Consider the following 23,394-nt stretch of genomic DNA (forward strand, 5'->3'; position numbering starts at 1 on the left):
AAGCACTGAGCTGTTGAAATTTTTTTTTTTTTTTTTTTTTTAAAATACTGGCCATACTGAGTTGGATGTTTACAGGAAAGACAAAATACACATCCATTATACAATAGCATTTTTATACATTTGAAAACTTATGTTCCTCCTCGGTCTTCTCTATAGGCTTAATAACTCTAATTTCCTATTATGAACTCCAATTCAATGTAGTATTTCTCAGATCCCAGATTGCTTTTCTTGTTTCCTTCCAAATTGAAATTGGTCCACGTCTTTCTACAATGTCTTACCCAAAGCTGAATAGATCAAAATAATTACTTTGCATGTCTTACACAAAGCGCTGCTATAACTTTAGTGCGATGTTTACACTTTGCAATTAGATGACAACCTTACAGAGTCCCTAAATTCAAAGCAGGACTCAAATTTCCACACTTACTTTTTTCCTTGGCCAACTACTTTGAATATAGACCTTCGCAGAACCCCGAGTCCCCTTCCATTGCCTGCTCCTGATGAGTACGAATCAACACCAAAAGAGTGACATGCAGAGCTGACACTATAGAACTTGAAAGCTCTTAGTGTGACTTTCCTGTGACACCAGCTTCATTATACATCTGGTCCCAGATACAGCAAATACAGAGTACTAAAAGAAACATTCCACTTCATTTGGGGTCTTTGACATTGACTTCGTATTTTTTATTGCATTCACAAAGACCCCTTACCCCTTATATCAAATAACTCATTTAGTTTCTTCCAAAAGTTCATAAATCATTTACCTTAAGACACAGTAAATATGCAAAGTCCTTATTATCACCACAGCAGGCAATTTTTCCCCAACAGTTCAGAGAGACTGAACTCGATAGGAGAAAGAGAAAAAAAAAAAAGTCATAATAAATATGATACGGCCAACGGGGTGTCTGGTTGAAGAGCACTCCCACACCATGCACAAGCAGTCTTTGGGGACTTTATTATGCTTTTTATCCTGACCTCTTCTGTCTTCGTCCTCATGCCCATTGTCAGAACAAAAATGACAAAGCTCCTAATAATAAATGTGATACATAACTTATAGACATCACAGTCAATCCATGTAGATTAATGGAGTGAATAACTCCTTTTAAGCAGCAGAAACCATTATACAACGTAATGAATTATAGCTCAGTATATTACCTACGGTGTCAATCACACCATTCAGTTCTTCAAAACAGACTTTGAATTAAGCTGCAACAGTCACCAGCATCATTCCCTCACATTTATGCTTGCCCCTGCTTAAAAGATTCTTCAGAAAGTGAGACTGGAAGAATAAATTTGTATTTTTTGTTTTAATTAAAAGTTTTTCTGGATTACTTTGGGCTTCAGATCTATTATCAAGTACAAAAGAATCATGAATAAATCTAATCACGTCTATCATAGCTTCAAGCTATCCTAAAATGGTTGCAGATAATCTGAATGAGCAGGATTTAAAAAAAAACCAAAAACTATCAGCTTATCAGTTGTTCCCCTGGTTAAGTCAGTATTGGAATGTCTATATTTTTAGGACTTCATGTGCAAGGAGTTTTCTACTGCTTTTTGGTCTTCTGGATTCACATTACTTGCCCCCCCCCCCCCCCCCCCCCCCCAAAAAAAAAAAAAAAATAATCAGGTTTTGCAAAATACATCAGAACTGTAACGACTGACACCTCAATGCTCAGAAGTCAAACAATATAGGCAAGCATTTATTTGCCTCTTGTCAAATTGCCTGTTTGCCACTTGCTATGAAAGTGCTGTCAACAACGTTTGGCAACATGGTCGAGCAGAAAAACCTGTGGGCTGTTTTCTCTCTTGCCCAACAGCTTGCAATGTGACCTTCAGCAAACCACCTCCTGCTTGAGTCTCTGTGGAACAGAGGTAACGTGCTTGCTGCCTTCAAGTGCTATATAAGGCCCAGCCACGACCATGATGCACACTGCTCAAAGGCAACACACAATATAAAACTCACACTTATCTCAGCAAGACAGAATTTTAGTCTCTGAGGACTCAAAAAGTATTTATTCATCACAAGTGTCGTGACTGTCATCTTGGGAGCTTGATACGGTTCTGTATATATGTTATTATTTACTTTTATTTTATTAGTAATATTTCATTAAAGCAGTCTAGTTCCTTCTAAACTCATAAGTCTCTTTTTGCCGCCTCTGCCTCTCTCTTTGAAGAGGGGTAGAGGGGAGAACCTGTCGGTCCCATCTGGGGTCCCCCAGGTCCCCAGTGCCCACATTCAATATTTGTTGACAGAAAGACTGAAAATGGACTTCAAATACAGCCAAATGACAAAGGAATGGCAACCGAATTCAGCCATTCCTCACATTCAGTATGTTTTCCCTGAACATCATTCATGCAAAATGAAATTAAAACCAAAAGGTCAGGACATCAAAATTAAAACACTAACCAAAGAACATTCAATAGACATTTTCTATTCTACTTACTTTCTTGCACCTAGATAACAAACAATGCTCCTTGCATTAAGAAAAGATGAATTTTGTACATGCCTGCAGGATGGGATCCCTTGTCTCCACAAAACACACAGCAGAGTCCTTTAAGCTTTCTAAACACCCATGCACTTCAGGTGACTTCCACAAGGAAGTAGGAGGCCACAGATGCTCTCAAGCAAGACATGAAGGCAAGAAATACCTTACTGAGAAAGCCAGATGCCAATTCCAGCTGGAGAGCAGGCAATGTGCTAGCCACAGCATCACCCCAAAGGCCTTTAGTGTCTGAAACTAATCCAGCCCTGGGACCTTATTTCTTTCTTGAAGCTAAGACCCAAGAAATAGCAATAAGGTCAGTCCACTTCTCACTGACCATATTTCTAGATTCTAACTGCATAGCTCCATCATCTGCCTCACAACAAACTCAAAACACTTCTGAATGAAGAAAAAACCCTCCAACTTTATGTACCACCCTGAAATCCATTTCAGGCTCTCTGAAATCCATTCCATACTGTAAGCCGAAGGAGGAAGGCAGAAGCTACTGCAAGGAGAACCCTACCCAATCATGTTCTCTCACCGTGGAAATCAGGTTACGCTTATCACGAAAAGAAGACAAAATACCATTAGAGGCATTCATAAGACTCAAAGAAGAAACTATTTTATTACATAAAAGCCTATATTGAGGGGCTGCGTAACGCCTCATCATAGAATCATAGAATGGTTTGTGTTCAAAGGGACCTTACAGATCATCGAGTTCCAACCCCCCTGCCACAGGCAGGGACACGTCCCACTAGACCAGGTTGCTCAAAGCCCCATCCAGCCTGGCCTTGAACACTTCCAGGGATGGGGCTGGAATTGACTATTTTTAGTATAAATTTTCTAAAGAAGATCCATGTTTGGAAAGTGAAGTCCATGCTTACAGCCTAATTACGAAGGATCAGCCATGCGCAAGAGGTAGGGAAACGTATCAAAATATTACTTTCTTTTCCCTAGTAATTAAAAACTCTGAAACAAATTACCTCCATTCCTTACAAAGTAAGAATTCAATATATCCTGTGTTTATCGCAAACTAAAAAAACTACACTAGACAACCTGGCAGTTAAATCATTACTCTTCTTTAAAGTTACAGCACCTTTGGGTATTGAAAGTAGGAGGACTTAAGGAGAGTGACTTGTATTCTAATACCGCTGAGGCCATTGGAAAAAAAAAATAAAATTGTTTAATTCATCAACCAGAGCATTTTAAAAAAATAATCTAACTCAAATGTTGTTAAACTTAAAGGGATTTGTACCAGCATTCAACTTGGGGGAGGGGAAAAAAAAAAAAAAAAGTTTTCTTGATCCTTTAAAAACGACAATAATTGTGTGCTCAGTCAAGCATGACATATATAAACAGATTCCTCACCAACATGCCCTTCTGTTATATATAAAATTTTAAGTTCAAAATTATTCCAGAAGCCAAAAGGAAAACCTATTGCCAGTGAGTCTAAATACAATGGGTGAGGGTTTTGTTTTTTTTTTTTTTTTACAAAAAAAAAAAAAACCCAAACAAAAAAAACCAAAACAACACACTATGTCAATTCACTAATAAGTGATGAAGCTACAATAATAAGAGAGAAAATGCAAATGTAAAAGTAGTTCTTTTCTACATTTAGTTGCCCCCCCCTTTTTTTTTTTAACTATGAAAACACAGTACTACTATATTGGAAATAGTACCTAAGCGACTAGCACCTAAGAGTTTTTAAAAAGCTAGCCAAGGAGAATATAGTCAATACGATATGGATTTAAGGACAAAAAAAATATTTCAACCTAATTCCAAATTATGTTTTGCAAGATTAGAAATTTGATTGATAATAGTTCTCTAATGGTGATGACCAACACATCACCTTTGATTGACTGTATTTCTAGCAATATCCTACACTCTCCAGTGTTTTCATTACATTACTTGGGGGGAAAAAGTGGCTACTTAGCCATCTGATGATAAAAAACCAGATAAAAAATTAACCAAGAAAATCAGTGGTATGGGTCACTGAAGACAGTAATTTGACTTCAATAAACAACAAGGGCCAAGTAAAGAGCCACAGATTTACCAAATATTTAGAAAAAAAAAAAATAAAATAAGGCGGCTGCACTTAAAGATTTAGAAACGTCAGTCTGAAAAAATTCTAAACAAGATCTAGGGATCATAAGAGCTAACAAATTAAGCAAACTTCCTAAAAAAACCTACAGGGAAATGAAGAAAATTAATCTTGAAACTATACACTGGAATATTAGAGAGACTTTATGACCTCTGTTGTTGTCACAGCTCCCCCGAGACAGTATCAGAGAATAATACCCAATTTGGATGGCCACATATTGAAGAGGATTCAGAAAAGAGCCACAAGAATGACTGAAGGGACTGAAAGTCATGCTTTACAATGAGCACACCAAAACACATAACCTCGTTAGTTTGTCAGAAAGAAGGGTAAGAAGCAAGTTAATACAAGTTGAGAACAAAAAACTCTAAATCAAGAGTTTTAGACATGCTGTCTCAGACTAGAAAAGGTCACCATATAGTTAAAAAAAAAAAAAAAAAGAAAGAAAAAAAAGCTGTAAAACTCGCTACCCTTTGGAAGTACTCAAGAGGCAAAGCCAAAGCTAAAAGGCAGCATTGTTTTTCAGGAGAAATATTTAGTACATGAAATAGCAAAAGGAATGGAATCACTGTAGGTGATGCTGCTCTGGCGGAGGGGTTGGACTAGATGATCTCCAGAGGTCCCTTTCAACCCTGACCATTCTGCGATTCTGTGACTTCTCCCCCTTTCTGCCTCCCCTGTGCTGCAGTTGACCACAAGAGCTATGGTGACAGCTTGATTAAACTGAAGAAAAGCTTTATGCCATGAAGATGCCTTTGTTAAGCCACTGGAGTTATCAAAAGAAAAACTGAAGCTATCAGCAATCACACAGTATAAATAAAGATGATATGCAAATATACTGATGACAGCAACATTTTAAACAGTGTTTACACAACTGGTTGAATACTAAGGCCTTTTTTTTTTTTTTTAAGAAGTCAGCTAAAAGATGAATGTACAGAAACCAATGGCAATACACTTTTTTCTTGACGGCATTAGGCCAGCTGTGATTCTCTACACAACCCTTTGAGATGCATATTTAAATGAATATTTATTTTTTTTCCTCTGAAAATCATATTTAGCAAAAACACCTCAATAGATGTTATCACTTTTCCAGATGTAGGTTCCTGTCCCAAATCAGCACCCAGCACTGAAGGTGCCCAGTCTCACTCTGCTCCTTGCCAGGCAGGCAGTGAAGCACAGCCCACGAGCCGAGTCAGGTGGTGGCATCCACGTCAGTCCCTACAGATCAAATACAGGACCAGATTTTAATGAATAGGAGACACAAGCATGCACACATGGCGTACCAAGTATCACACGGCACAGGTGCATGCACACAAAACAACTTACAAAGTAAACCACTTGATGAAATTCACATGAAAGCAACTCGATGTTTTAAGCAGAAGGTGTCCTAGCAGAAAAGAGGGGAATCCACACCCTAAGCTAAGAGCCCTCTCTTTCCAAGTATTTCAGTGCTGAGAAAGGGCTACCAACCCCAAACGGAGCATCAAAGCTCAGCACTCGGCAAGCGTGGCCTCTAAATCGGCCATTGCATTAACGCAGGTTGGGTGTATTGAAGCTGAGAGTCCATCTGGCTGGGCATTGGTATTGCCCACCGTAGGAAGCCTCTGGCATGGGCTACCAAAGCCATCTGCCCCATAGCAAGTAACCTTAAGAGTTTTTTTGAGGAAGGAGCCTGGAGTCATGGGACGTCAGCTCAAGGATAAATGGATGTACGGCGTCAGCCAAGCCAGGTCACCATACCTTGGTAAGAGTATGTTTAGATTATATCACAAAAGGACAAAAGTCCAAGTTTTCTCCCTGCCCCAGAATCGAGGCTGGCCTCCAAACAGCAGGAAGGCAAAACTAACCTGAGTTCAAACAGGGAGCCAGGCGAGAGCACAGATTACAGGTTCTTTCAGACCTCAGCACAGAGATGTCTCACTTAGTTATTATGGCAAACATGCAGAACACCCATCAAGAAAGAGAACTTACAATGTTTGCATCTCATGGAAAAAAGCTTTCTGCTTAAGGCCAACAAAAACACACCAAGCTGCAAAGAAGCAACTTTTAGTAATGAGCCAGCGCAAGCACTGCTACTAGTGTGCCACTGAAATCTGCACTGGCAAGTTGGGAGGCATCATCAGAGGACACGGGTGTTATCCAGGAAAAACTGAGTAACACTGAAAACTAGAATAAGCAGAATTACACCACGTAGAAACTTATTAATTAAACAAGACTAGAAACCCAAAGCATATTAACATAAAATTATTAATTAAAAAGGGAGAAGCAGCTCTGCTTACTAGTTAATCATAGGATTGAGTTATAAGCCACCAATGTTAGGTGGCCATGAAAGGAAGTAATTCAATCCTAGGATGCAGCAACAGAAGCGTACAGTAGAGAGATGAAACACTCGGGGCACTTTACAAGCCCTACACAAAACCCCATCTAGAGTATTTTTTTTACTTCCTGATCACTTTTCAGAAAGATAATGGAAAAGGTGCAGTAGCCTCATGAAATTGCAACTCGGCCAAGTCCAGTTATCATGAAACAGCTGTGATTTGACTCTAAAGGTCTCTCTGCTTCCATCCTTCAAAACCTCAGATTTTGCTGACACTTTTCTATTCGGACACTTTACCTCAAAATCTTTATGCACTTGAAGTCTGTGTTCACACTGCCAAGCTTTTTACTTCAGAGTTGTACATACATCGACCTTTATTTTGTGACACTGCTCCATAACATGATCTCAAGGGGGATCTTACAATTTAGTGTGAACTGCCTCCTGGTTCTACACAGTTGGAGCTACAAGAGTTGCATACGCTCTTCTTCTGCTATCACTGTGGACTCCCTGCTATTGCCAACATTCATGGGTATACCGCAGGGTTATTCCTTATAACCACCTTAAAAAGAAAAAAAAAAAATAATAAAAAAATCATTACAAGGCTGGTCAAGCATTGGAACAGGTTGCCCAGGGACCTAAACTGGAGCAGAGCCCAGAGCATCTCAAATTCAGTACTGACCTTGCTTCGAGAAACAAGTTGAACTAGAGGCCTCCTGAAGTCCCTCTCCACCCTGCATGACTCTATGACTGCTCGTTCCAGTAAACACCAGCCTGGCCTCCTCCGAGTCCCTTCCCAGAATGACAGTACATAATACCTCATATATAAACTGACTGCAGTAGAAAGCGCAGGTACCTTGGCCAGCTTCGCTTCCTCACATAACTTCTGCAGCTCAAGCTACAAGCACGCTGTCACTTCCAGTGACACATGACGTATTTATCCTCTTTTAGAACTTTTGCTGGAGAGCGGTTTCACAGAGCGCGTCGCCAAAGCGAAAAGCATCAGCTACACCTTTCTATTTCTGCACAGAACTGGTACCCAGCCTCATGCCCCCCAGACTGCCAAGCAGCTGCTCTGCCAGCTCCCATGGCCTTACGCAGCAGAAAGCCCAAACAGCAGGCAATTGTAATCGTTTTCTTGAGGATCATGCTGTTTCACCACATTTCCTCTCATCTCTCCTCCTCTCGCACATTCCCCCACTTTTTTTATATAGATCTAGTTCTTTTCATCCTCTATTTGACTGTCTCATCAGAAAATCCCAAGCTAAGAATAATATTGCTCCTGTTTCCCCTTCACAAGTACCCAGCAGCCAGATCCAACACTGGACAACTGCCATATTTCAGATTAAAGGCTTTATAATAAACAAAAGATTTAAAAACAACAAGCAACAACAAAAACTCCAGCCCTTGCTACATGACATGATTTCAGTCTTAAAAACAACCACAGACAAAAAACAGATTCAGGAACTGTTTGGTTAGTCCACAGGCTAGTAAAGACATGAGCCCAGACAGAATTTGTGAACCCAATTAATTTAACTGAGTTTTGCATCATGCCTCTTTGAGGCAGAAGTCATTCTTCTGCAAACCACTGAAAGGCTCTTCTATCTGCATCAGATTACAGATTCAGACTTACCCTTGTCCTATACTCATTCCTATTTTCTGACTGTATCTGCACCTGTATCTCTCCGACACCACTGAAGGTAAGGACTGACTGTTTCTGGAAGGTAACACATGTGCCTGAAGGAGCACAGAAGTATGAACAAAGGGGCTGGGATTCACTTGGCCTGACCTAACTGCCTGGACTCTGTGTTGTAAGAAAGGGTGAGACAGAAATGGGTGCTGAACATACAAAAAGCAATAAATCATCCTTTGCTAGTACCTCACTCAAATGATTACTATGCAAAACCAGCCAAACTACCTCAAACTAGATGCTAATTTTTCGTCTCTTCTCAGTCTGTTTCTAAAATGCTTGAGCTCCATGTAAGGATGTGCTTCAGCATGAGGAGAAAATGAATAGCTGAGCACAGGTGAGAAAAGTCTTCTTGACTGCCTACACTGTAAGGCCCCATGTCCTTGAATGGGCAACAGAGGCCAGTAGGCACAGGAGGCAGGAGGGATGGAGACCACCCAAAGGCGAGGAAACGCCACAACCTTCATCCGGCCACGAGGCTCAGGCACCCCAAGCTTGTGAAGTGCTGCTCAGCCGGTCCTGGACATGTGCGCTGCAGTGTTATTAGCTACTGACAATTCTGCTACTGCAGCCTATGCTTCAGAATTTATTCATCTCATAATTAAGTTCACATAAGTACCCTCGAGTTAATTTGGAAGAGCACATGCACATTGATGAGAAAGAGAGAGAGAGAATGATTTAGAAGAGTAAATACAGGAGTACCATTAAAAAGGCAAAGCACTCCACAATCACTACAGTAGTAATCTTACAATAACATCAGGTATTTTCCTCAAACTGTAACTCAGCAGTGCAGGACTTTGGCATACACCAAAATATTGTGCAGTAAATAACAATCCATTATAATCCATGCGTTTTAGAGCATCTAAAGGGAACCTGCCACAACAGGGACCATGTAAAAGAAAATTCAATGTGGATGCAAAACTATTTTTCATATGCAAGCAGGGGCAAATCCATCAAATGAAGCTCAATAAAAATGACAGTTGACTGAATTAACAGAGTTCCTCATCATTTCAAAGAACAGAGTCACTCACATATTTATTCTCTGTAGTGTACAACAGGCTTTTCATTTCATGCACCTCACCTTTTCAAGGAAGCAGCTTGTTATTATCAGAACGTCAGGCTTTGCAAGCTTGGTATCATTAACCGGACAGAAGAAATATATACAATAAAATACCTGCTTTCTGGAACAAAACAGGGAGGGGGATTAAAATTTGATCCCATGTATCATCTTAGTTCAGATTATTTTGCATTTTAGTTTAAGTTGCGGGACCACTATAAATTGTGTCACACGAAGAAGAGTCACTGCAGACCTTCTCAGAAGCTTGGAGGGAAAACAAGGGTCGCTCATTTCAGACTCTAGGAAATATGCGATTTCTAACAAGCTTGTTTTCTTCCAGTTTTTATAACTACAATATTAACCATACAGCATAAAACATTAAAACAACTGGAAAAGACACAATACATGCTTATGGAAGTAAACAGATGCAGATTTTTCCTAATGTTAGGAAAGAGATTTTTGAAATAATCTTCAAGAGTGCAGAGGTAATTTTTACATGGACTAGACACTTAACTTGCTCTGGCATGGGGATCCTTCCCACCATTCCCAGAAAAAGAGGTAGCTACAAAAACATGTTGAAAATCAAAGGAAAATTAGTTAGCCTTTCTGTTGCAAGTTTACAGCGAAGGAACAGCAAGGACAGTGTTGCTCCCTCCCTCAACGCCTTCCACAGTTCAGACTGAGAATATTCTGTCATTTTTATTTCTTCAGGGGCAATTTTTCAGTAGATTTTTAAAACCATGACATTTCAACTAGTAAAAAAAGTCACTACTGCAGGATTCAATTTAACCCATTCTGGGACTTCTTATCTCCCAGTCCATTGCTTTCCTTACTAGTCCAGTTTCTCACTAGAGAAAGTCTCTGGGAAGAGGAGCAGCAGAATACTAAGTATTTCGTCCATTTAATTACTGAAGATTTATAAAGAAAAAGGAGTCTCCCTAGCTCATCTAGATGGAATAAGCACAAGGCTGAGAGAAAAAAAAAAAAAAAAAAAAAAAAAAAAAAGAACTTTCTGGATGGAGGTAACAAAATCCAAAACATTATCAGTGTCACATTTTCAACTATACATTTGTATTTCTTATTATTGGCATCTTTATGTATACCTCAAAGAAATAAAAATAAATCAAAATTTTCAATGCAACATAAAACCAAGTGGAAAATGGGCATGAAGAAAATTCCCTCCCTCCCCTCAAAAACAGGATAGGGTCTTATGACACCAGACTAATTTTCAACAAGCCCAGTTGTATAAACTTCTTATGTACCTAGGTCATATGAACGTGGTTCGCTTCAGAAGTTGAAGAAAACTACTCAACTTCTTGAACTCATCTGATATTTGGAAATGGGCTTTGCAATTTTCCTCTGCCTGAAGAGTAAACTCCTCCGCACAAGACTTTTATTCAAAAGGTACCAATTAACCTACAAGAATTATGTCTCAACTAAATGCAAAACAATAGTTTGTTTCACTCCCATATGGAATTTATTAAGTCTGCCAAGAAAATAAGCTTGCTCAAAAAAAGTGAACTACAGTTTGTGTTCATTTAGTCCCTCATCTACCCACTAAAAAGTATTCTTGCTAACACCTGGGACAGAATAAAGAAAAAAAAACCCTGATATAACTGCTAACAAACTAGTATATATCACTGTATTTATACTAAAGCATAGCAACTTTTAAAAGGATTTCATTTCTGCAAGATGAAAACATGTAAGAAGAAAAAGAAGAAAATCTAATATCCACTATGGACAGTTACTTTGGTTCATGCTTTCATCTTTAAGTAGCTTTTCTTTGCCTTAAGAGATTTAAAAAAAATCCTGCTATTTCTTATGTACGTGCTTCTCTTAAAAGTACTCTGATTTGAATGCCAAATTACCTTCTGTGCCAGACAATTGCTTTTTATAATAAATAAAAATGATTTTTTGGCTATCACCTTGATATTTTCCTAAAATATTGTAATTGCATCTTTTGTTTACTGAACAGATGTCATATATTCTGCTTTTAACATCTAGGTATTTTTTTTCCTGTGATATATTAAAACATAATTATTTTCTGCTCAGCAGGTGCCACGCAGCATTACTCCATGGTTAGCCAGTCTATTTGATGTATACAGCACAGACTGGAAAGCTTCTTTTTATTTTTATAAAGGCCATTTCAACAAGAAAAAAAAAAAAAAAAAAAGAACTGGAGGGAAGGTTGGCCTTACCAACACTGAACCATTTTAACTTTCACAGCATAATTTCTGAGGTAACTTTTCTTAATCCCCTCTACTGTTAAAATCATGCCACCTGAGGGCTTTCAGCTTGCTCCCAAAACAAGTAGATGTAATGAACCAAATGAAGCAGGTGATTGGGAAAAGTCAGCATGGGTTTACCAAGGGCAAGTCATGCCAACCAACCTGATCACCTTCTACAACAAAATAACATCTTCTGTTGACATAGGGAAAGCAGTGGATGTTGCTTACCAGGACTTCAGCAAAGTGTTCGACACTGTTTCCCACAGCCTTCTCTTGGACAAACTGGCAAGATACAGATGGGATGGGCAGTCTGCGAGATGGGTAGGAAATTGGCTCACAGATCGCACTCAGAGGGTGGTGATCAATGGGTTTCACTCAGGCTGGCAGCCTGTCACAAGACGTCTCCCAGAGATCAATACCGGGCCCCACACTGTTCAACATCTTCATAAACGATGGGATTGCAAGCACTCTCACCAAGTTTGCTGATGACATGTCAGAAAGGAGAGCCGTCTTACAGAGAGACCTGGACAGGCTGGAAGAGGGGAGTAGGAAGGACAGTATGAAGTTTAACAGGCAAGTGCAAGGTCCTGTACCTGGGACAATATAACCAAAGAGCCAAATAGAGGCTAGGATCTGTGTGGCTGGGGAGCAGCCCTGCTGAAAAGGACCAGGGAGTCCTGGTGGGCAGCAAGCTAAACGTGAGTCAGCAGTACGTGGCTGCAGCCACAAAGGTGAATCAGATCCTGGCCTGCATCCACAGGGGCATTACTAGTAGAGATAGGGATGCAATCATCCCACTCTACTCAGCACTTCTCAGGCCACACCTGGAGTACCGTGTCTAGTTCTGGTCCCCAAAATTCAAGAAAGATGTGGACAGACTGGAGAGGGTCCAAAGGAGGGACATGAAGATGACCAAAGGTCTAGAGAACTTTCCCTGTGAGGAAAGACTGAAGGAGTTAGACCTTTGCTCCCTGCAGAAGAGAAGGCTCAGGAATGACCTATGACAGTATTCCAGTACTTAAAGGGGAGCTACAAAGGGGACTGAGGCTCTCTTCACAAGGAGCCACATGGAGAAGACAAGGGGCAATGGGTACAGGTTACACGGGGAAAGGTCTATCTTACGTTGAGATGAAACAACTATCATTCACTGGAACAACCTCCCCCAGGGATGTGGTAGAGTCCCCATCACTGGAGGTTTTCAACATGCAGTTAGACAGGGTGCTAGCTAACCTCATCTAGGCTTGCATTCCCACAAAAGTTTGGACCAGATCATCTTTCAAGATCCCTTCCAACCCGGCCCGTTTTATGATTCTGTGATTGTAATTTATGAAAACAAATACAAAAGTTTTGTAGCTACTTCAGCTTTATTCTACCTTTCCTCCCCCAAGAGTAAAAACATCCCAAAAGGATGTTGAAATCAGTGGGGCTAGTCTAACCTTCCTTTGGCAGGTTTAAAGTTAAGCCCATTGTCCCATGCCACTGCCTCTTTCTAATTTCATTTTGACTTCCTAAAAGAGTCAAGAACAACACTCCTTGTCACAGGCCATTTTAGTTCAACCACCCAAAAGGTTTTCTTTGGTTGACATTACATACAGACATTATGGTAGGTTGCAAGGCTCTGTAAGGCTCGTGGTAGCCCACCTTCAGAGATGCAATGATCTCATGTTTCTCTGCCTGAAAGAACAGAGACTAAAAACAAATCTATGAAACAAACCAATGTGACTGAAATAGAGCAGAATGACATACTTTATCTAACCTATTTTTAGAGAAATGTATTAAACCCCTCAATTCCTCTTAAAAATATTTTTCTTTAACAGTTTTTCCTTTTTTCTTCAGCAATCGCAGGTTGTTGTTATCCTCCTTCTTCCAAAGTAATGTACATCCAAGTAAATTAAAGAAATCAGATGTTATTTCTCATACACATTCTCATCTTAGAAGAAAAATAAACAAGATGCAGAACTACTTCACTATGAAAGCAGTCAGCACTGTTCCCAGATCATGTGTTAGCACACCAAGTTTACATAAGCGTTTCATTTTCTGAATTACAAATACATCTAGCAAGGTAAACAATACAATACAGTCTTAATAAAAAGGTGTTAGCAAAAGAAGGCTGGCCAAGTGAGATGCAGTTCATCTTTGATCCCTGACACAGAGGAAAGCTGAGAGCAGACAGCATGCCTCACCCAGGCAGCCAGCACCATCTCCTGAGTCTCATTTGTCACCTTTTGCCAAGCCACGCGACTGATTTAAAAAAACCAAAAGGGGCTTTTCATACCTGGCCCCACCACAGGCGCTGCCTGGCACCAAGAAGCCAGGCTGGACTCCTATCACCCAGCTTATCAGAAGTTCCCCAAAAGGGACCATGCGGGCCATTTCAGGGCTCCTTACACCCACTGCCCTTGCGCTCCTCCTCTGCAGCGCCCACGGGACAAGGGCTGTGCGGCCCCTGGGGAGACATCAGCAAGATGGGTCATGCGAGGCACGAGAAAAAGTCACCTTGCTCTCACCCTGCCAATGTTAATCAGAGTAACAGCAATGAACAACTCAACCTCCACATCAGCTTTCCCCAAGTGTGCATGTGAGCAAAACCGAGTAAAAACCAAGTGCCGTCACTTGTCAAACTAAGGTAAAACTCAAACTGTCTCCAAATGGAAGATGCATTTGTTTATAATCTCCATAAAACTTTCATTTTAAGGAAAAATTGATTGGGTATCCTGATTGTATGTAGAAGAGTCTAGGCAAATTAATTGCTCTTTTATCCTGTAATTTTACTTAATTTTATACTATACATTGCTCTTATATACTATATATTCATACTATACTATGTTGGTTCTTCTCTGAACTATTAACTGTACAAAAAATTGCTCACTCTGAGGGAAATATAGTCTTGAACTTTGCAGTTATTGATATGTATTTTTTACTTACTTAGCCGATTCAGTGAAGACAGGTTTCTCCTTGAGTCTTGGACAAAAAAAGGCGTGTCAAAAACTGAAAATCCAAATTTCTCAAGATGTACATTTTATAAACAAATAACCATATTGTTGTTTTTTTTTTTTCTTTTAGAAATTTTGTACCAGTCACAACATTCTTGCTGCTACAGTGAGGTGCAAATCGTTGAAAAAACATCAACGTACAGCTTTAATATAATCCCTGCTATGCAAGTTTACTGTGAACTTCATTAATGACAGATCTGCAACCTTTATTAAAAACAGACATTTCTTAAAAATACACACTGTTATACAAATACTGCAAACTCTCTTGGAAAACCATTAAAAATCTCACCTTGTAGAGTCTCGGGCATTTTCTAATACAAGAAAAATATGACATATAAAGAACAGAGTGCATTCAATTAAATAAATGAGCAAAAGGTGTCTGTTTTCTCTATATAAGCCTGACTTTATATTTTTAAGATATATTGTCTTTCATCCTGAAATATAAAGGTTCATAACCTTCATGAATTGTATTTTTCCTAGCTTTTAGCTTTTGGAAACAAAATCTAGGGAAGCTGCAACAAAAATCTAGAAAATAATTACAAAAAAGCAATTTTGCAAAACTGAAATTCATTAATTACTTTTAATTTACAGTAATAAATAAGTCAGAAACACTTCTTAAGTCTGACAATCAAGTGATCTCTTACCAATTTGGGGTTGGTTGGTTTGTTTTTGAAACCTGGGAGCAGCTTTCTTTTTTATTTCTATTGCTGTTCCCATTAAACAATGGTGTCCAAGCAGGGGTTCCCTGAGCATCTTTATATAATTCAGTCAAGGAACAACTCTTCCCTCAAATCTTAAGAGGGGAAGAAAACTGCAAAATAACAAACCAGCAATTTTTTAATCCAGCATTATACGAACTTTTACTTAATTCACCACACTGTTGAATAGAAAAAGTTACAAGAAAGGAATCCTCCTCTTCAAAAGATTACGATCAGTCATCCTACACAACAAACCATCCTAACAGAGTCCTCCTGAAAAACATGCCTCAGCTATCATTAAGTATGAACCCAGTTCCAAACAGATGCTTAAAAATAACTTTTTCACTTCCAACCATTTAGACTGCACCATTCAATTACACACGCTTTTCTGAGTATCACTCTGGAAATAAAATATAGCTTTAAGTATTACCCAGAATTAAAAAAAAAGTAAGGATAAACATCCTGCAGGCATAAAGAGGATGTGGCTCTCCTAAAGCTGGAGCTCAGCGCAGCACAAATGTTCCACAAGGAGAGCATGTGCATGGAAAAAGAGTTGTGCTGTACGCAATAGTAATGCAAGAGTTAAATTTTACAAAATTATGTTTTTCAGACATCCTCAGGCAAAATAAACATATCAAGAGGGAAATGGAAAGCAAAATAGGACACTGCTAAAGGAATTAAAGTGGCCTTTATTTCTAGTTTTCAAAATAAACAAGTGCAGAAGTGAGAGATTTCCAAACCACAACAAGCAGCCGGAAGACTGCTTGTTGCAGTATGTGACTGATCTAAAGCAGCAATGTGATTGATCTAAACCTCCGGAAACAATATTTACTAAAGTAAAAAGAACAGCATTCAATACCCTACAGCAATATTCGGAACAGATGAGGAAAAGAGAAGGTTTCTTATAGCTTTTTTAAATGACTGTGATCACATCATGATAAATGTTCAGCTACAAATGAACAATCGTTTAGGATGTCTGAAGAAAATCTTCAAAAAAAGATTCTCTCTTACAACATTAGAATACAAGAGAGATCTTAATGCTGACACAACCATGGAAATAGATGTCAACATCAATGCACCTTTGTCACTGTTAAACCAAATTTCAGGTAATGACCCTGTGCTTTGTTGGGCTTAAGGGAGGAATTAAGTCAGTCAGGCATACTTCCACTGGTAAGAAAAAGGCTAACCTTCAGCATATAGGCAAGCCTACCACCAAATATCATATACATCCACAACACTGGGCTGCATATAGAACATCAGCTACTGAAAACAGTGTGGAGAATCTACAGTACACCTGAAAACTCCAGAAATGAGATTTTTCAGATCACACAAGAGTGATCTTTAGAAAGGATCTATCTCTTTAATCCAATTTAAGGATGCAAGTTTTTAAACCGCTGGTTGTTTATAACCCTAAATTCCTAATTTAAAGAATCTCTTTGCGTGTCCTGAAACAGTGACAAGTCACTGCGCTATCAGCCATCTGATAACGGGGAGTGAGGTGGGGAGGTGCTACCTAGCAGGCACCACATCGAAAGACAAGCTGGCCTTCACATTTATATCTTCCTCATAATGATTTATGCCACAGGAATCATTATACGTGCCCCACACTCCTATTGCGCCTGCAACACAAGTTCAAGTTTTGCACACTTTACTACTGAAGATTTTCAACTTCTTGGGTTCAGAATATGCAGTACAGTAGAAAAATACTGGAGATGCATAGACATACAGAGGTTTAAAGAGAAAAAGAATATGGGAGTGCCACCCCATATAGGACATGCCAAACTTAAAAACAAAACAAAACAAAACAAAACAACAAAAAAACCCACACGAAAAAAGTCATCCCTAAACGAGGGGTATGTAGCCTTGCCTACAATAAGACTTTCTGCTATGCAAGGAGGTAGAAATTCAAACTTGACCACTGGATATCGGTCAATGACATTTTTTAAGCATTTCCCTATGTATGAACACAAAAACCACTAACATGAGAAGAAAAACTATGTAATCCCTGTCTCACCACCTGCAGGTATGAATACGTTTGTTCTATTTCTGGGTGGTGTTTTTTGTTTGTTTTGGGTAGATGTTTTTTTCTGGTTTGCTTTTTGTTTTAAATAGCCAATGCCAGTATTCTTTCAACTAATTTGAAAGGACAGGGAGCCTGTATGGACAGCCTAACAGAGCACTAACGTAATACAGCAAAACTTTCCAAATGTCCGCATTCACAGTTTGAATTCAGAAGCAAAGGGGTGCTGCCATCTTCTCTTGCCAATGGCTGAAAATTACACATTCAGATTCCAGCAGAAGATTTGCAAGAATTTAACCGAAATAATGATAGCCTGTTCGTCAAATGGCTGCCAGGTACAAAGGCTTTTTTATACCTCTTACTCCCACTACCTGAATGATGCTATTTAGAAAGGAAAAAAAAAAAAAAAAAAAATCATTTGCTTTGTATGGACTTTACAGTCCCCAGGCTTTTCTTCTCTCATTCTCTTTCTCCCCTCCATCAAAAAGACTGCATAAAGGAAAAAGGAGTATCAATTTTGGAGTCACTGGACAGATTTTCCTGTGCCTTGGTAGGAATCTACCACAGTACTCACTGCCTTTCATCAGCATCATATATGATTTGGTAGTACTTCAAACTTGATATATTTTAATGTTTTCAGTCTGTCATATGAAGTGACAGTAATGCTTCTGCAAAAGCAGTTGAACGTAGCCTTTATTAAAAACTGATCTGAGTATCGTACTCTCTTAGGAGTTTTTTTTTGTTTTGTCCTTGCACTTTTCAACACATAGCTTTCAAAAGCATAAAAAAAATTATATTAGGTAAAGCTTGAACTTGCTTACATAAGCCAAAGAAACATAAGTAAGGATTTGGGTTTGTTCCAACTTACAACCTGAAAAATAATTATCTGAATAACCTCACAAAAAGTTTCCCAGAAAACACTTTTGAGATGTAAGCAAAAATATGCAGTCTCTTGACTATTTACAAATCTTAAGGTTACTCTCTTTCATACTGCGTTAAATTCAGATTAATAACCTAGGCATCTCAACAAACCTCTTCCAATCACACTATGGCTTGCTGAAGCTGCTAAAGGCCTTCAAAAATTACACATAAAAGTTAACATAAGTATCAAGAGGAGCAACAAATGCAAACTCCTAGGGAAAAAAAAAACAGCAATAAACACGAGGTGAGACTGGATAGTGATTACCACTACAACAGTCTGCACTCATATTTCCAGAAAAACTGTCATCTGCATTGCAGTGCTGTTGAAAGCGGTATTTCTCTTGTATATCTGACTCCACTATTTTACTCAGGTTTAATTCCGTTGCATTAGTGTGCTGTATGGTTAACAGCCGAGCAGAATCCAAAACTATAAGAGAGACATCTTTTGACACTCACAGTTCATTTTATGTATGTTTTCAGCTATGTTTTATTATGGAGACATAACTGGAGAGTTTCAAGCTCTGTTACGCAGGTTCACTTTTGAAATACAACACGCTGTGAATAATAAACATATAAGCATACTCTTTGAGGTGGTCAGGAGCTGTTGAAAGCTGCCCCAAACCTGCAGTGCAGGCGGCAAACACAGATGCAACTGGGTACTCCTACTTCAGCAAGGAAGAACTGCTGCAAGTGATACAGCATTACTGCATCCCTGGGAACTCAGCTCCTCCCCAGGCCACCAGCTACAGGTGACCCTATAATAGATGCAGTCCTTTGCAAGAGTCCTAGCTCCAGAGCTTCTTAGTAAGCGGTGCGCTTTGTGGCTCCCATTGTATGAAGATCATTCTTTATACGCAAAGGAAGATTGGTCATACCTGAATGACTACATTCTCTATTGACACTTCATCTTATTGGGAGAAGCAAAAATGACAGCACTGAAGTAGAAGGATGAAGTTTGTCATTAACAAAAAAGGAACACATACCAAAAAGTCTACATTTGGGAAACAAAGGAGGGTACAGCTAATTCAGCTTCCCTCAATACCAGACGTGGCAGATACCATGTCATCTAGCCACAAATCTGCATTTATAAAGTTAAAAGCAGATTGGATCATCATTATCTACACCGACTTCCTTATTTGTGAGACCAGCTTTGAGTATGGGCAATGAAATACAGATAATCTGGATGGAGTTTCTGATACCCTTGGCCAACACAGGTGAACAACCACCACCTGATAGGACACAAAGCATTACTTTATTCTTTGGTGTTTCCTATAGTCATACTTGCACTTCAGTTTCAAAGTGATTATTTTACATGGACCCAGCACAGCCTGCAGATTTAGACTTGCCAGGAGATACAGAAAACTGCAAAGACGTGAAGGAAACAAACTCAGTGACGGAGTCAAGCAAGGCAACAGCATCCAATTCAGAGGCCCCTCTGTGCTTTTGTAACAAAATAGGCTTAGAGAACAAAGGACAGAGCACCAGGCGCACCAGGCTTCCAGCAAGCTGGTTTAGCCTTGGCCCCAAAAGCTTATGATCGTTTCATAATGTTTAAGTTGCATAACAGCATTCAGAGCTCAAAGAACATTCTGTCAATAGTACCAAAGCTAGTGCCTCCTAGTTCCTTCAACCAAAAAAAAATAATACTGAAATCAGTATTAAATCCCTCATTCCTAGTTAAGGACCTCACCTTGGTGTTGCTCCTCTCTTCCAGATCTTCTTAGAAGCCAGAAGAAAGAGCTTCTTGTCTTAACTATTGTTGCTAGCAGCTATATCATTAGAAGGACCAAAGAAATTGTGAGCCCCTTTATTTCTAGAGCAAGCAAATACTATTTGCTTCTTCCTCTACAAAGATGAGATCATGACGATGACAAGCTGAAGCTTAAGTCTTCCCTATAAGTTATGAAACCATTCTATATTCTATAATACTAACTTGGGGTGGGGAAATTACTTGAAGATAGTGAGACACAGCACAATCAACACATTAATATTTTTCAGACTTCTGGTTTCTTTGGAGGATGGGGAGAATTACATATTGCAGCTGTCCCAGAACTCAAAAAAAACCCCAACCAAACATACAACAACAGCAACAACAAAAAAAAACACACAAAAAAATCCACCCCAAAGAAAAAAAAACCAACAAAAGAAATCATTGCCTCATTGCCAAGCAACCTATAAGACCCCAATGCTGCACAAAAAAAAAAAAAAAAAAAAAAAAAAACAACCCACAACCAAACACAAAGCAGAATTCAAAGAAAGGATCTCAAAACCTTTTCACCCTGAACTGGCATATAAAACCCCCAGGGAATTCCAGATCAACTTCTAGGTGGACTCAAGGTATGAGCAGAGGGACTGCCTTCTGGCAGAAAAAGAAGCACCACTGACTAGGTTTTAACTGTTCACTGGTGTCTTTATGGCAACTTTGATATATATGTATATATTATATGTATATTAAACATTTTTGTTATTTTTTAATATATGAGAAACTACTGTCTTTTTATAAGACCAAAAAGACATAAAATAAACATTCAGGATTTGCGGAAGGATAATGCAATTGTATTATCCAAATGCTGTTCCCATCACATGAACATGCTCGCTTTCTTTTGGAGACCCCAAGAATTTTGCTTAACAAAGCAAATCAAGGAAAGAAAAAGGATTCTTATTCACTGTTAAAGTGTGTGTCTTTTGGCTGAAAGTGCACACATGAAAGAAAATTCCCCTCTTCCTCTAATAATTAGCTGGCACTTAGAAAACTGCCAGGGCTTTCCGCAGTATGTTACCAATATGTTCAAAATGCTCCTGTTAAAGCACGCATTCTTTTTCTCCAACATTTTTGTCATTTTATAGACTTTTAACTCACCACCATAATATAAGACAATCAAGTATCTTGGCTTATTTTTCCTTTTATAGAAAGGAAGAATAAGCCTGAAGAGTTGAGCATCTCAGCAATCACAAAGGAAATTGGTACTTAAACAACGTTAATTTAGGTCTCTTGACATCTCAACCTATACTTTATGAAGTGTACACTCACCTTGTGGAAAACACAGCTAGAATTAAAATATTTCATATCAGATGTAAAAATGTGTTCTAATCAACTGAGGAAGTTATGCTGCAGTCTTAAACACAGTGCAAATTTACTTCTATTATACTCATCCCAGTTTCAGCCTCCCCATATAAACCCCTGCAGCAGCACAGTGTAATACAGGCATTCTCACCTTGTAAGGTCGTCTTCATTCCTATCCTGTGTGTCACCTTTCCATTCAGCAGTATCAACCATGATACAAGTAGTTCACCAAACAAAACTGCAAATAAGCTTAGCCTACTATTATTAAAATATACTCTTCATTCCATTTTCTTATTACCATCCGTCCCATGTTTCCCCAAGTACTGACTGTTCATTCAAAGCTTTGCAGTTCCCAGACTTGTTCTTCTGGAATGTTTTGGACTGAAGACTGTGAGTACAAATGATCAAGTACTTATACATAAATACTTCATTGAAAATATTTAATGTTTTAATTTCTCACAAATATTGAGGAGTAACATAGTATGCAAGAGATGGAGCTGCAGATCAGTAAGATTCTTCTGCTTTTACATTCACTTAGTTTTTTGCTGTGGTTGAAGGCATAAATCAAACTACTCTTACGAAATCTTCAAAACAACCATCTTGTTACACCTCCCTGCTCCCAGGATGTTTGCTTTTTACTAAGCATATTTACTAAGAACATTGTCATTTCTAATCGTATTATGGAATCTTGCCTTGTCCCTTCCTCTGCCCATGTAAAGCCACGATGCAGGACGTGCAGATGGCACGAGTGGCAATCAGAAGAAGCAGGAGGAGAGCCCAGTCTATAGCGTAGGATGGGCAAGAGAAGCAGATACATGATCTGACACAGGGTAGCTGGCAGCATCAAAAATAAAAAAGCTAAGGACCAAGAACAGAAAATTAATTAACCACCTGGGAAGCACTGCAGTTAACTACATTATTTGTACTTACTTGCAGACCTGGAGAGGAACGCATAGGTATTCAAGATGATGAATCTGAGCAAACAGCTAGGAAGAAAGACTGAAAAATAAAGTTTCCGAATACTTGTAACAGTGAATAAGAATCCTTTTTCTTTCCTTGATTTGCTTTGTTAAGCAAAATTCTTGGGACCCCCCCAAAAAAGCAGGCATGTTCATGTGATGGGAACATCATTTGGATAATACATTTGCATTCCAAAACACCAGCAGCTTTTTGCTCTGCCCTTGTACCACAAGTCACTGGTGTCCCATCACTTGGGATTTGCCACCCATTTCAGCAGACAAAGAAACTTGAACCTAACACTTTATAGGTCACAAAACCCTACCTCAGATAAATGGTCTAGTAGCAAGTAATTTGGTACACATATTTAAAGATTTACAAAGTTATTGCTTGATTTAAGGTCCTCCATTTCATATAAAAAAGGGATTTTTAACTTCCTATGTTTCGCTGAATACTACTATCTGAATTTTGCTCATTTTGTAAATGCTTTTATACACTTATTTTCCATGGTCCCACACTATTTAAGATGTTTTTCTTGACATCCCTCCATTTTTGTTTACATTCTTTTCAACACACTGACTTTTCTGGCTTTATAATATGAACTTAGGTTTTTAAAAGCATTGCTCTGTGAAAATAATTTCCTTTTCTGTGTTCTTTTAACAATTCTTTGTGCAAGACACAAAAATACAGCAAAACATGCAACTATGCACACTAAACCTGAAAAAGGAACAAGAAAACCTAATGCACTATTTGTATGTGCACAACTCATGAAAGAAACACAAATCTGATTTCTACTTAATGGCAACACTGCTGCACCTATATATATGGTCTAGATATGAAGAAACAATGAGTGTCCTCAACAAGGATGAACATA

General features: G+C 38.9%; 1 protein-coding gene across 2 annotated transcripts in view; it reads right to left on the bottom strand.

Annotated features, from left to right (window-relative positions):
• FRMPD4 (FERM and PDZ domain containing 4) overlaps positions 1–23,394 on the bottom strand; it is a gene marked incomplete at both ends in the record, with an annotated part of 306,467 nt that overhangs the window by 231,711 nt on the left and 51,362 nt on the right. The gene's annotated exons all lie outside the window — the stretch shown is intronic.

This window comes from Vanellus vanellus (genome assembly GCF_965231255.1).
Source record: "Vanellus vanellus genome assembly, chromosome: 1".
In the NCBI taxonomy this organism is placed as follows: domain Eukaryota; kingdom Metazoa; phylum Chordata; class Aves; order Charadriiformes; family Charadriidae; genus Vanellus; species Vanellus vanellus.